General features: G+C 34.9%; 3 long non-coding RNA genes across 3 annotated transcripts; all 3 read left to right on the top strand.

The window, feature by feature from the left end:
* The first annotated feature begins 1,412 nt into the window (after positions 1–1,412).
* LOC118270018 (uncharacterized) lies at positions 1,413–2,327 on the top strand. Its single transcript, XR_004783170.2, has 2 exons — positions 1,413–1,722; positions 1,914–2,327. It is a non-coding gene; the product is annotated as an uncharacterized LOC118270018 (long non-coding RNA).
* A 2,210-nt stretch (positions 2,328–4,537) lies between these two features.
* Positions 4,538–5,343, top strand: LOC118270019 (uncharacterized). Its single transcript, XR_004783171.2, has 2 exons — positions 4,538–4,751; positions 4,956–5,343. It is a non-coding gene; the product is annotated as an uncharacterized LOC118270019 (long non-coding RNA).
* A 2,283-nt stretch (positions 5,344–7,626) lies between these two features.
* On the top strand, positions 7,627–8,061 carry LOC118270017 (uncharacterized). Its single transcript, XR_004783169.2, has 2 exons — positions 7,627–7,830; positions 8,021–8,061. It is a non-coding gene; the product is annotated as an uncharacterized LOC118270017 (long non-coding RNA).
* Positions 8,062–14,369: the final 6,308 nt, after the last annotated feature.

The following is a 14,369-nucleotide window of genomic DNA, read 5'->3' as shown; positions in this document are numbered from 1 at the left end:
CTCAACATAATATTATAATCACCTTAAAAATACGATTTAATTCATAAGATCCGTGATAATGGGCCTAATTATACTCAATTACATTCAAAGCACACATCAAAGGTATTTATTTTTAGAGACGAAAAGAATTTTATTGACGCAATTCATTATGATGCTAAAAATAGGTTTATCAATGAAAAACATATTGATAAACTAATGCGGTGGAAGGTGATCCCGCTATCTTCTGAAACATCTGAGGTGACGCTGATATCGAACTATTATTTAATTTTATGACCAAAAGAGATATAGCTACAACTGAAATCATATGACTGAAATTTATGATCACATATCAATAAAACTGAATTATTTTATTAAGTTTTATAATGTAACGTGATAAACTCTAACGAATACAGCCATAAAAATATATCTAATCAAGTACAAAGAACTTGTTACTATGATCTACTCGTATGTTGAAGACGAACTGATAAATTGATAAAGACGAACAATAGCATCAGATGATCAAAAATGGATCAAAGGTTCAATGACCTTACTTTGAAATAAATGACAATTCACTTTTCCCAAAGACGGATTATACTGGCCGCCTTGAGTATGCGCCCAAAATATTATTAAAACTGATAATTATAATTACACGTGTAACAATCAATGCTCTCAAAAATACCTTTCCATTCTATATACCTACTTAGATAAAGTTGGTGAAAGAATAATTAAAAACAATGCCGCCACAGGAAATAATTAAGACAGATCTATTTTTAGAATGAAACAAATAAATGAAACAATAAGAACACGGCCATAAATCCCTTTTATCGGATAAATGTAAACATTAAAAATAGCTTGATTACAATTCTGCGAATTTTGTACTAATCCTTTTATCAAGAAAAGCCAACGTGACCGAATGTTCTCTTAAGGTTTTTTTTTTAGCGTTGATAAGTCTGCGATTGGCCATTAACCCGCTTTCTGCCAGAACGACGAAGCGAACATGTATCAGAAAAAGACTATTCACTCTGACCTTGAAAATTAGTATTTTTTAGGATAAATAGGCCCGCAGATTGGTTCATACCCTGGCTGCACAAATTCGAACCGTTTCGATTGGACAAAAGGGAAGTCCACTCTGTAGGGATGATAGTGGGCCGACTTTCTACTAGTCCTATGTTGAAAAGATGGCGGTAAGATAAAATCGAATAGATCAGATGCACACTCTCCAAAATATATCCTGAAGGTTTTAAAATGGTTTTACTAAATATGAACAGTCACATGAAATGTCAGTTTCTTCATGCATTCTATTAAAACAATTAAATATTTTTTTCAAATCCACCATACATTCCCTATTCAATTCTCAATTCCCTACCCATTTATAGGTTATTAAAATTATCTAAAAGTCGCATCAAATCAGAAGACATTTTGTAACATTTCCTTGCGAAATCACCTGGACTTTCTATAAATAAGAACCTTCAAGAAACTACGAGAAATATCTAAGATGATTAACCTATTTCTTTGATGGCATCGACACAATTATAAAGAAGGCCAGCCAATACTACAATCCGATTAATTATGTGTAGAAACAATAATCTGATAACACATTTCGCATTAGTATAAATACAAGGAGTAGCTGCCGTAATATCATAACACAATCAAGTGATACTAACAAGTCTACTTGTGCTCAAGTGAAATTTGCTTGAAACAATTCATTTATTTTTAAATTATTTCCTCAAACTATCAATCAAAGTAAGTGTTGGTTTATTTTAAACAAAGTTTTGTTGTGATTTTTATAGCTCGTTTTAGTGTTAAGTTAAGAATGCAGCAATTTTCTTCTTGAATGTGTTTAAAGTGATTTTTACTTTATTCATGTAGTTTCTTCTACTTTGAGAATTGAGATCAGTTTTTCTTATACTAATATATTATTTCTTTATCAACAGAATGCAGCGCAACCCAGCTTTCCCCTCCGCCATGAGCTCCGGCTACAAGAGCTTCTCGCCCAGCCCCTGCTTCGGGCCCCCCAGAAACCAGTACAGCGCTGGAAGCTACGCGCAGCCGACACAACCCTTCCAGCCCAACAACTGCTTCATGACTGCATCAGTGATCCGGAAAATGAGCAACACCACGCCCCCCAGTGGTTTCGGCAGAAATTACTAAGTCTGTGGAATATTGCACACATTTTACCTGGAATCTCGAGTAATTCGTTTCGGTTACCGTTTACTGCTAATTTAGGTTAAGCAATCTCACATTAGTTATTTATTTAATAAGTTTAAACGTGTTAAAGAGTATGTGAATTTAAAAGAAAATGTATTGTTATATTTTAAAAGAATAAAATAAATTATTGAAGAAAATAAGTTTTGTGTTTCGATCTTACTCGATCCGAGTACCATAGAATGCCATAAATTATGTGCCTCTCTTCTCAAATGGTACAAGTACTTCGTATGATAACGAACCACTGTGGTTACTAAGAAGTTTCGAGAGGATACCGATTGCTGATAAGTGTTGTTAAATTTGTACAATGAGTTATTTAATAAGATATTTCTATCGAATTGGTGATCTTTTACTAAGAATATTGCCCTGTTATAAGTAAAACTTTTTGGACATGTGACGAAAAATTTTATTACATAATTTAATAAAAACCGTTTCGTGACCTTGAGTTTACTTCAAGATTGATGTGCTAGTGCGAAGTATTTCAAACCATCTTTAACATATGCTCTAACTCCACTTCTGCAAAGCACATACATATTTTGTAGGATTTACAAACATATGAACACCGGACACCAATCTCAATTCCGTAGAGGAAAATTACTCACTGGTATTTTCGATTATTCTTCTGCATCTTCCTATTAAGCTTCACAATTGCAGATCATGTAATAGTGCACTGCCTCTTGAATTGCAGCTAATGCTGGCGTTACTTACACACTGAACCATAACACACTTATAATAATTATGTAGTAGCTCAATTTCTCTGTAAGTATTATTTTTTATAATGCTTATCACACAAAAAAAAATCTGGTCTTTGTTAATGACACGAACAAATAGATTATTAAACAAAAAGTGCATACTGTGTATACGAGTAGGTATGTGTTGTTGGCATCTAACCATACACCAAGTATTGTGATATCATGATCATCATCCTCATAATTGTCATCACAATGCCCCCTTCCCCCTTGCTTTCCAGATGGGCCAGTTGAAATTAACGGTATATAGCCAATTTCTGCAGCCATTACCAGGTCTTCTGTCCACGCCATGCAAATATACTGCACCGCGTTTGCCGGTACTTTTAACCTCCATTCAAAAATTCCAAAAAAATAAACAAATATAATTGAGCCGATAGTATATTGATATAGTATCTAAATCGACTATTTTACTTAAGCACTCCCATATTTAAAATGATGGAGTCATAGCCATACACATGATGAATGCAAAACCATGAAGATTAAGCCTCTTTTTAAAATAAAATTTATCGCCATGGCTGAGGCGAAAGGGAGTGTCAGACTCTTACTGCCTAAAAACCACTCCGTTCTTACTCCTGTTCTTCGAGCTCAAGCCCCGGCAAGCTGTCACATTTTCCGCAGCTCAGTATCGGCCATTAACCCCACTGCACCACATCTGTGGTGATCTGAGGGCTCTATGATGCCTGCGCCAGAGTGTCTGTCGCGACGCACGCTCCCCGCTTCCTGCTTAGCTAGAATGACTACTTCGCAGAAAGAGGAGACGTCATCCCAGTCCCCCTTGCTCCAACATAGCTTAAAGTTATAACAATATTATTTGGATCTAAAATAAAATTATCTGTTATAGGTAACAACTATAGTAATCACAAATTCACTCGACAATCGATTGCCAATGGTATGATCATCATGCTGTTATAGTTCAATCTTCACACTATTATATCATTACTAAGATTAGCCTCGTAATCGAATTTTAATATCTAATTTTCCACACCACACCTTTCAGATTATAATTAAATGAACACCAATGTTATCTAATTTCCGAGGGAGAGGAAGCCTGAAACACCTGTATCTTCAAATTTGAATGGTTTTCATGTGACTGTTGACTGATATCCACAATCATTAGTTGGTAACAACTTTAATTTAGTTAATTTTACTGTACGTATTTTATTGGCTTTCCCATAATAGGACTTCAGGAATGTGCGTACCCAATAGGCGTAACACAATAAAGGATCTTTTTTTCACACGGGAAAATCATCCAATGACTTCTCCCGCCTTGGGCGAGGCGGGAGGGAGTGTCAGATTCTTACTGACAAAAAACCATCCCGTTCCTACTCCTGTTTTTCGAGCCGGAGCCCCGGTAAACCCGCTAGGTAGTCTGCAGCTCCAGATACAATAAAGGAGTCTGCGGTTGCATCTATTTAGAGGCCATAAGTGATTGCAAACATCGAGTTGTTTTTATTAAAGTATGAATCCAACGTCCTAATTTTTCTTCCACAGCAAGGTCCAAATTGAAGGTTCCTCTCATTTGGGAAAAGTAATAAGATACAAGTAACTGAAGATAATTAATTACACAAGTATTTGTGGTTTTCTAGGCAGGAACTTGTCTGAGTCATACAACTGATTGTAGACTTTACTCTACGGATTAATTATGTGTAGAAACAATAATCTGATAACACATTTCGCATTAGTATAAATACAAGGAGTAGCTGCCGTAATATCATAACACAATCAAGTGATACTAACAAGTCTACTTGTGCCCGAGTAAAATTTACTCCAAATAATAATTATTTCATTTTGAATAATATCTTCAAACTATCAATCAAAGTAAGTTTTTTTATTCCAAGTTTCTAAAAGTTTTTTCTTGTCTACTTTATCGCAGTGAGTGTAAACCGTCTTTCCTAAATTTAAATTACATTTCCCATCATTTTTCCTTTTCCCAACCACTTCGGGATTGTTATTTTATTTCGTAACTTTTTTCTTATGTTGTGTAAGCCAATTTAAATAATTTTTGTTTCTTTTTTTGTGCAGAATGCAGCGCAACCCAGCTTTCCCCTCCGCCATGAGCTCCGGCTACAAGAGCTTCTCGCCCAGCCCCTGCTTCGGGCCCCCCAGAAACCAGTACAGCGCTGGAAGCTACGCGCAGCCGACACAACCCTTCCAGCCCAACAACTGCTTCATGACTGCATCAGTGATCCGGAAAATGAGCAACACCACGCCCCCCAGTGGTTTCGGCAGAAATTACTAAGTCTGCGGCATATTGCACATATTTTACCTGGAATCTCACATTAGTTATTTATTTAATAAGTTAAATTATGTTTATTGTACGTGAATATCAGAATTTGTATTGTTTACAGTTTCATTCATTGTATTTCTTGTAAATATTTTATATAAATAAATTAAGTTATTGAAGAAAATACCTTTTGTGTTTTGTTCCATCTGACTTACTCGATCTGAGTACCAAAGAATGCAATTAATTCCATGGCAAGTGTTAATAGGCTCTTTTCTCTTTAGTCGTAGTAGAGTAAGACGATGAACTACTCTGGAAAAAATAAAATGGTCGTATGTAGATGCTTAAAATGTACTCCAAGATGGTTGCTATTAACTGGTTCACTGTTTTCCTAGCAATCTTTACTTGCAGCATCCTACCCTGGTAGTTTACCTAGATGATTTAATAAGGTGATTGACCTCTAGACGTTTTCTCCTCAACTTATCTTAATGTTCTTCCACAAATCCTTCAATGAAGTACTTTTTCCTAAACGTGGCCAAAAATTTTAATAGTCAAAACATGCCGTTCTTTCACCTTGAATTACTTTAAGTGATATAATAATGTTAGTGTAAAAAGTAGTCCAGATGATTTTTAACATATGGCTCTAATCTACTAATCTCTAAACTGCAAAAAGCATTAATTGGTAATCGGTAAGCTCAGTGTTTTAAAAGCCGATTGGAAAAACAAGATCTTTCATGAGCCGCACCTTGCTTATCTTGATTATTCCTCTGTCTTCCTTAATTACCAATGCCTAATTTCACCATTGATTTTTACCAACCTAAAAGTGACACCTCGTCGCGAGAGATACTCCGGGTGTTGGGGATCGCGAGACGATCTCCAGCCACCGTAAGTGCAGGTCTGCGGACGGCGAGCAAGGGTAGCTTGCCGCCCGACCAGAACCAGACCCGTGCGTGTGGCGCGTTGCGTTCCACTCGCGCCTCAAAGAGCCATCAGACCACTACAGATGGGGCCCGGTAGGGCTGATGCTTGATTTGGAGCTGCGGACTACCTAGCGGGTTTACCGGAGCTCCGGCTTGAAAAGCAGGAGTAGGAACGCGGTGGTTTTTAGTCAGTAAGAGTATGACACTCCCTCTCGCCTCGCCTAAGGCGAGAGAAGTCATTGGATGATTTTCCCCTCTTAAAAAAACGGTACAGGTAATGAGTATTTAAGTGCTCCCTACGCTAAATAATTCTTGGTTAAAATATTATGATTTAGAGGTGAAGATTTAGAGGTTGGTAAAAAAAGAAAATAAACCCCTTTCAACCGCAGATCATGCTATGACACATTGCCTCAGAGTGGTTCAATTTTTGCCTAGGTCAAACAAATACAAGAGTGTTGATGTCTAGCCAAGATATCAAACAATATCGTATGATACAGAACTGATTGCTTTATAATAAGCATCAATATGAAATGGAATCATCCACGCACATTGCACACACATTGTGCATGTGCATCATAAAGATTAAGCCTCGTCCTTAATAAAATATAGGTGCTTAAACTTTTTATATTATAGATCATTACTTAGATAAAGAGTACAGACTCTTTATCTGATTACAGAATCAAATTACTATCTGTTCACTATATAGTGGTCACATTTACACACGGCAATTGAATGACCAATGGCATGATCATCACATATTATAATGCTTCAATCTAATACTACAACATTATATCATTTCCATGATTAGACACATGTTATCAAATTCGACTGTCTAATTTTCCATACTATTTAACTATCAGATGATAATGAAACGAACAGTGAGGTTATCTAATTTCCATGGAACTGGGGGGCAGAATATTAGACATAGTATGGAAAATTATTAGACAGTCGAATTTGATAACATGTCTAATCATGGAAATGATATAATGTTGTAGGATGTGGACTGAAGCACTTACAATAACATGATGATCATACCATTGGTCATGCAATTGCCGTGTGTAAATGTGACTGCTATAGTGAACAGATACTAATTTGATTACAAACTATTTATCCGCAATGCGAAACTGCAGACAACAAGAATATTACCTAGAATTAAGCCTTATGTCACCTTATGTATCCAATTGTGCAATCCTCTTGGTTCGTTTTAATTCTAGTTGACCACCTGGTTGGTTTAAGTGACATACTCGTAAATATAACCAGAAAAATTATCAATGATCATTTTTCCATTTATATATTTTTCACCGTCCATTCTCCTGCTCTGGATATCATGATTGAAGACACTCTCTACACTTTTGGCAGAAATCGAGTATCCCTGATAAGCAGAACCTTTCAAACTCCTATCTCCAAGCCTCCTAATCGTAAAAATTGCTGCAAACCCTCTTATGAAGTAAAGCTCCATAGCCATGTAGTGAACTGCTACAAGCTGTCGATATTGTTGTACATACATGTTTTCACTTGTTTTTCTATGAAACAACTTGTATTAGTCATACAATCAATTATAAACTTTACTCCACGGATTAGCATTGCGTGTTGCCAATAATCTGATAACACATTTCGCATTAGTATAAATACAAGGAGTAGCTGCTGTAATATCATAACACAATCAAGTGATACTAACAAGTCTACTTGTGCTCAAGTGAAATTTGCTTGAAACAATTATTTTGTTTTAAATTATTTCTTCAAACTATCTATCGAAGTAAGTGTTGGTTTATTTTGAATATTTTTAATGTGATTATTAAAATGTTGATTAAGATTACGTATTAATTATGCAGTGATTTTCTTCGTGTTTAAATTTTTACCCCAGTTGTGTATAGTTTATTTCAACTGATTTCTTTCATCTATCTGTTTGTTATTCTTATACTTAAATATTTCTTCTTCATTAACAGAATGCAGCGCAACCCAGCTTTCCCCTCCGCCATGAGCTCCGGCTACAAGAGCTTCTCGCCCAGCCCCTGCTTCGGGCCCCCCAGAAACCAGTACAGCGCTGGAAGCTACGCGCAGCCGACACAACCCTTCCAGCCCAACAACTGCTTCATGACTGCATCAGTGATCCGGAAAATGAGCAACACCACGCCTCCTAGTGGTTTCGGCAGAAATTACTAAGCAATATTGCACACATTTTACCTGGAATCTCGAGTAATTCGTTTCGGTTACCCTGTAGTAGGTTAAGCAATCTCACAAGCTGTCGATGTTGTACATAATGTTTTCACTTGTGTTTCTAGAGTAGGGACACAATTTTCGTTGTAATTTTGTAAAATAATAATTATTAAAATTTATTTTACTATAAAAAATGCTTTTATTATGTTTACCTTGTTCTGATTATTTTACGGAATAATAATAAATGTTAAGAGAAGTGACCAAGGTCATACAATGTCTCTAGTAAACTTAATCACATATCGAAATCAAGTCGAGTATCGACTATTGTGACCAAGATGTCGTCATAAATTAGCCATATTCAACAATTTCTTTCATTTTATTATTTACATATCTATCTTATAATAAATCTGTAGAGAGGTCAATTATGTACATGAAATATATTTCCAAAATAACTATCAGCGGGTGATTAGTGATCGATAGTGACGCCAAAAATGCAATCAGAAAAATTTTTGTTGTCTGTCTGTCTTCTGTCTGTATTAAAACAAAAACCACTCGACAGATTTCAACGAAACTTGGTACAATTGTTCTTCATACTTCTGGGCATGATTCTTATACTTATATATTCCTTCTTCATTAACAGAATGCAGCGTAACCCAGCTTTCCCCTCCGCCATGAGCTCCGGCTACAAGAGCTTCTCGCCCAGCCCCTGCTTCGGGCCCCCCAGAAACCAGTACAGCGCTGGAAGCTACGCGCAGCCGACACAACCCTTCCAGCCCAACAACTGCTTCATGACTGCATCAGTGATCCGGAAAATGAGCAACACCACGCCTCCCAGTGGTTTCGGCAGAAATTACTAAAACTGTGGAATATTGCACACATTTTACTTGGAATCTCGAGTAATTCGTTTCGGTTACTGTTTAGTGTTAGTTTAGGTTTAAGTTATCTCAAATAAGCTATTTATTTATTTACTTGATAAGTTTAAAAACGGTATTGTGTATCGATAGAAGTACACAATTTTCATTGTAATTTTGTAAAATAATAATTTTAATAAAATAAATGAATTTAATATAAAAAATGCTTTTATTATATTGTCCTTGTTCTGATTATTTTACTGAGTAATAATAAATGTTAAGAGAAGTTACCAAGGTCAGGCAGTGTCTCTAGTAAACTTAATCACATATCGAAATCAAGTGAAAGTGTCGACTATTGACGACCAAGTTGTCGTCATAAATGTCTAGCCAAATTCAACAATTTCTTTCATTTTATTATTTACATATAATTCATAATATTATTTATTTTCACATATGTATTTTTTTCACAATCCACGAAGTTTCACGTGGACGATACTACGTTGTTTTTTCACAAACATACCTATTCATGAAACGATACATTGATATCGGTTCCAAAAATAAATCAATAAAATATTTTTGCAGATAGTACGTCGGATTAAGTTATTTTTTTATTATTATTTTCTGATTGTTAAGTCTGATTATTATCTGTGCAGCGCATCTGTCAGCTAATAATCAAAATGCCGATGGGACTCTAGATAATAGCTGGTGCAAAAACACTAAACTCATACTTAAGATAGCCTATATTTTCTTTCTTTATTTTATTCTGTAGTATTGTATGCACAAACACTTCGACTAGCGTGGGACCTAGTATAGTCCTAGAAGGACCCCCTCAGTATATTTTTCGCTAAAGTTGAACATTTATTAATTATCATCATCAAAGTTTTTAAATCGAATAGCTAATGATTTTCTGACCTCTGTATTGTGTGTTCCCCGATGCTTGAATGTTTTTTATGTAAAAGTGAATGCATTAATGCTAACAAAAGCTTCAGAAAAGTCCCAAAAGTGCAACTTCGCTTTTGTACCCATCACGTGTATTTTTATTACTTATTTAAATTTTATATTTTGCATACCATTGCCAATGAAACATTAGATACAATTTATATACGCTACAAAGCTACTATTATTAATATTTTAGAACTCAAAAAGTACTACATTTCCGGCTAAAGGATAAATCTTACTTGCAGAAATTATTAAAATCCTTTTCAACATGGACGCAGTCTCTTCAGTCTTATTGAAACGAAAGGCCCCGAAAGATTTTATTTTTACCCAACTGTTTTACTTTTAACGCCTACGCTTATAGTGTCTTCAAATGCATTAAATGAAATGTTAAGTTTTTAGATTTATTTAGGCTCTACTTATAATATTTAAAACTCTGTTTAGATTGAGTCAGATGTCTATAATAAAAATAAAAACTTATGGATATTTACAGTATCAGTTAATAATAAAGATTTTTAGTATCGAACAAACTGACTGCTCATTTTCCTGATTTTTATTCAACTGAATTGGGACCTAATTTTATATTTTTGTTTAGTTTAAAGTTAGTAATATATGTGAAAATACATTAAAACTTTCGGAACTCACTAACCAACAACATTCGATTGGTTAATATTATTGGTTTAATCCTTTGACATAATATTTTGGTCTACTGACTACAGAGTAGACTATCTACTATATCTACTATCACTATAGATGTCTAAATGGCAACCGACGGGTTAACGTGCCGGATTTTAAATCAATACTTTATTTGTAGTTAGATCCTCCTAATAGCAATTTGATCATCTTTTGATAAAGTCAAAAATCAGCCAGTGCCTTTGTTGTCTACATAGCAATACATACTCATACAAATAAATCTATGTTTTTTTTTTTCTAATACATTCATACATTTCTTCTTCCCTTTGCAACAAAATTAGGGATATGCGTTTTATGTATACTGGATTGAAACAAACACATACCTATATGAGTTTCTTTTCATGTTGTGATTTCTGTCTACACTTCAGAAATAGACTAGTAAGACACCTACCTTTCTAATTTAAAAATTTTTGTCGCCTATTTTTAAGCAATTAGCAACATATTTTAGACGTACTTCAACAAAATACCTGAATAAAATATTTAAGTAGGTACCTACTATGGCATGGCATGAATACCTATCAAGAGACACGAACGTTATTATTTTTAGAAAAAATATTGATGAACTCGAGAATATTGATTGAGATATCGATACAACGGAAATGTTTTAAAAATTAGTCATCTTATGATAGAAATGAAGAATCATGTAGATAGAGTTAATACAAATTACCTACATAATATGGCCTTAGAGACAAGTAACGTGGTGTGACAATGTGACAGATAAAAGATTTAAGGAGACAGATCATAAGTACCTAGTGTCATCCATTCAGCTAACTCATGATTTGTTTTCGAATGTAGCTTATACGGGTTTTGATGCACCCGAAAGCACTAAAAGTAATGCACGGAGACTTGCCTTTTTTTTGAGGGGACAATCATCCAATGACTTTTCCCGCCTTGGGCGAGGCGGGAGCCGGAGCCCCGGTAAACCCGCTAGGTAGGCCGCAGCTCCGGACGGAGACTTGCCTAGTCATCATTATCAGCCGTTAAATTATATCCGTGAAAGATAAAGTGTAAGGAGGTAGGAATTTTGGAAGAGAAATGATAGCGTATATGTTCCTCTTTATCTTATTCCTTCAAATAGAGTTTGTGTAATGAAAAACAGAAAATAAAACACCTATATAATTTCAACATTATTAAAGAAAAAGTAACTAGCTTGACCTGTATTTTCACTGGCACAAACTGCTGCTATTGTTGGCTTCTCCAGGATCTCTGGCTCAGGGATACTCACTAATTCAAAACTTGTCTCATCGATAGTGTAATCTATAAAATATATAGACCTACGATTTAAACGTGTTACACGTGACATCAGACAACAATGTTCATGTTAACCCAGAACCTCACTCTTAAGGCCTGAACTTCAGTCAGCTATTCGTGCCTATTCCAAATTTCTGCACCTATCGCTATAATAATCATAATGCAGATCAGAACCTGTGATCTCTTGATCAGTATGGGCCCAGTCCAAGTCATGTGCTCTAAAGTAATTTTTCTATGAATCTGATTAGAACAATATGTACACGTTTTCTACATAACCAAAACCTGTAGCTCTATCAATAAACCATTTCTTACGTCTACTGACACACCCGTTTTACTGACGATGAGCGTATTTTCCAAACATTACTAAATATTATTATTTTAGACTGAGATGCTTATCGAAAATCTACTACTTATCAATAATCTTCTATCTCGTCTTTCTGGCTTCCTTGGGTTTATCCGCCTTTGAGACACGTATTCGTATTTTCCCCCGATTATGAATCTCGTAATAAATGTAGGCAGACGAATCGTTATCAGGACCAATGAGGCAAGAGGTACCGCCTACTGCCTTCTCATTTTATCCGATTGGTATGTGACGTGACATTGATTCACTAATATCGCAAGATTTTTATAAACAAACTGACACGTGGAAAGTACGTATGCAACCTTAGCATACGTACTTTCTAGATACATTCACATCTAATGAAGGTTTTCGTTGGTCTGATCTACTATCACAACAACAAACTAGATATCAGCTTACAATCTACTATGTTCTAGAAAAAATACCATGCAAATCAACGACACTTCTCACATTTTGCAACCTGAGAAAACAAGACTAGAAAGAGTCGTCTCAGTCTCTTCACGCCTCGCTTAAGGCAAAAGGAATAATTTCCCTCCTCAATAAAAATCGATCTTATAGATTTTTTTATCAGCCCTGTACAAACCATTTCTCTTCAAATGTGAAGAACCTCGTGCCATATAAAAAATATTAAAATAGCCATAATTTTTAGGGGGAGGGGATTCGACCCCTTCGACCCCCGACTTTTGTCGATAACATTAGATGTAGTACTCAGCCTTAACGGGTTAGAAGTCTCACCCCTATCACATTGTATATACGGTCTCTTGTATGGGGTTATAAAATCTATACTAATATTATAAAGCTGAAGAGTTTGTTTGTTTGTTTGAAATTTGTTTGAAAGCGCTAATCTCCGGAACTACTAGTTAACAATAAATGTTAACTATTTTATTAACTATCATTTTTACATATCCCTTTATACGACAAAAATGTTGAAAATGATCTTTTCTATAACCCCGTGGGAGATTATGCTCTAATAACAAATCACCCAATACGTAATGTTTTGTTTTATGGTATAAGCCGCGGTAATCGAGCAGATGGAAGAGACGATACAAATTCCAGCGTTTTTTTTTTTGGCCTCCGTATGTTTTGATTACAATGGTGACGGTGATATGATGATTTCACCATCTGAACTATATAGGTCTTGCGAACCATAAACCTTTTCTAAAATACCATGGTAAGATGGTGATTTTACCATCTGAACTATGCGACATAAAGAACTTGCGACACATAAAGTTTCGTACTCTAACAGCACACAGTAATATTGCAAAATAATATTGTTTTTAAAGTTCTATGGTGCTAGGATTAATTAACTGCTGAGATGCCATGTCTACTTTTCTATAGTTCCATCGTAAGTAAATCCTTCTTATTATTGTATATTTTGATTATTCGTCTAAACAATTTAAAATTCAACACTCCTTATGTCATATAAATCTCTTCTAAATAGACGACCACCTGTTGGAATTCTTACCTTTTCTTTTATTTAATTTTCGCCTCTTTTTTGTGTATTTTCTTTAATTATATCAATCCTTTATATTTTTTAACTAAGTAAATATTTTAGTCACAGTTATTTCTATACTTAATATCTCACTCTTTGGTTACGCCCACCCGTGACGCTTATAATACGTCGACGTCGGTCCACAAACTAATTTTCATTTGGCGAAATAAATTTATGCCAAATTGAAAGTCATGTCCATTTCTACGCCAGTTTCACTAAATTATCGACAAAGTTTTTTTTAGATACATTTATTACACAATTGTTTTGTATGTAAAATATTATGTTAAATTATTCGCAAATGAAACGAACCTAGTGTGGTGAAATAGGGCCTTAGTTGATGTTTGTTTAACTTTTATATTTTAGTTACATTGAATGAATCTAGGATAACATTTATTTTATGTAATCCTATGACTCAGCCTTGCACAGTTTTCATAATTTTATTATTCCCAACTAGATTTTTTTGAATTCGATCCTCAAAGAAAGGATTGTTAGACATTAGCTCGAAAGTTATCTATCTGCAATTCGTTGAACTTAAAAATAAAATAATAAGTGGAATT

The sequence above is a fragment of the Spodoptera frugiperda genome, chromosome 30 (genome assembly GCF_023101765.2).
Source record: "Spodoptera frugiperda isolate SF20-4 chromosome 30, AGI-APGP_CSIRO_Sfru_2.0, whole genome shotgun sequence".
Classification (NCBI taxonomy): domain Eukaryota; kingdom Metazoa; phylum Arthropoda; class Insecta; order Lepidoptera; family Noctuidae; genus Spodoptera; species Spodoptera frugiperda.
The sequence above is the reverse complement of the archived record's forward strand: the minus strand, read 5'-3'. Positions and strand labels throughout refer to the sequence as shown.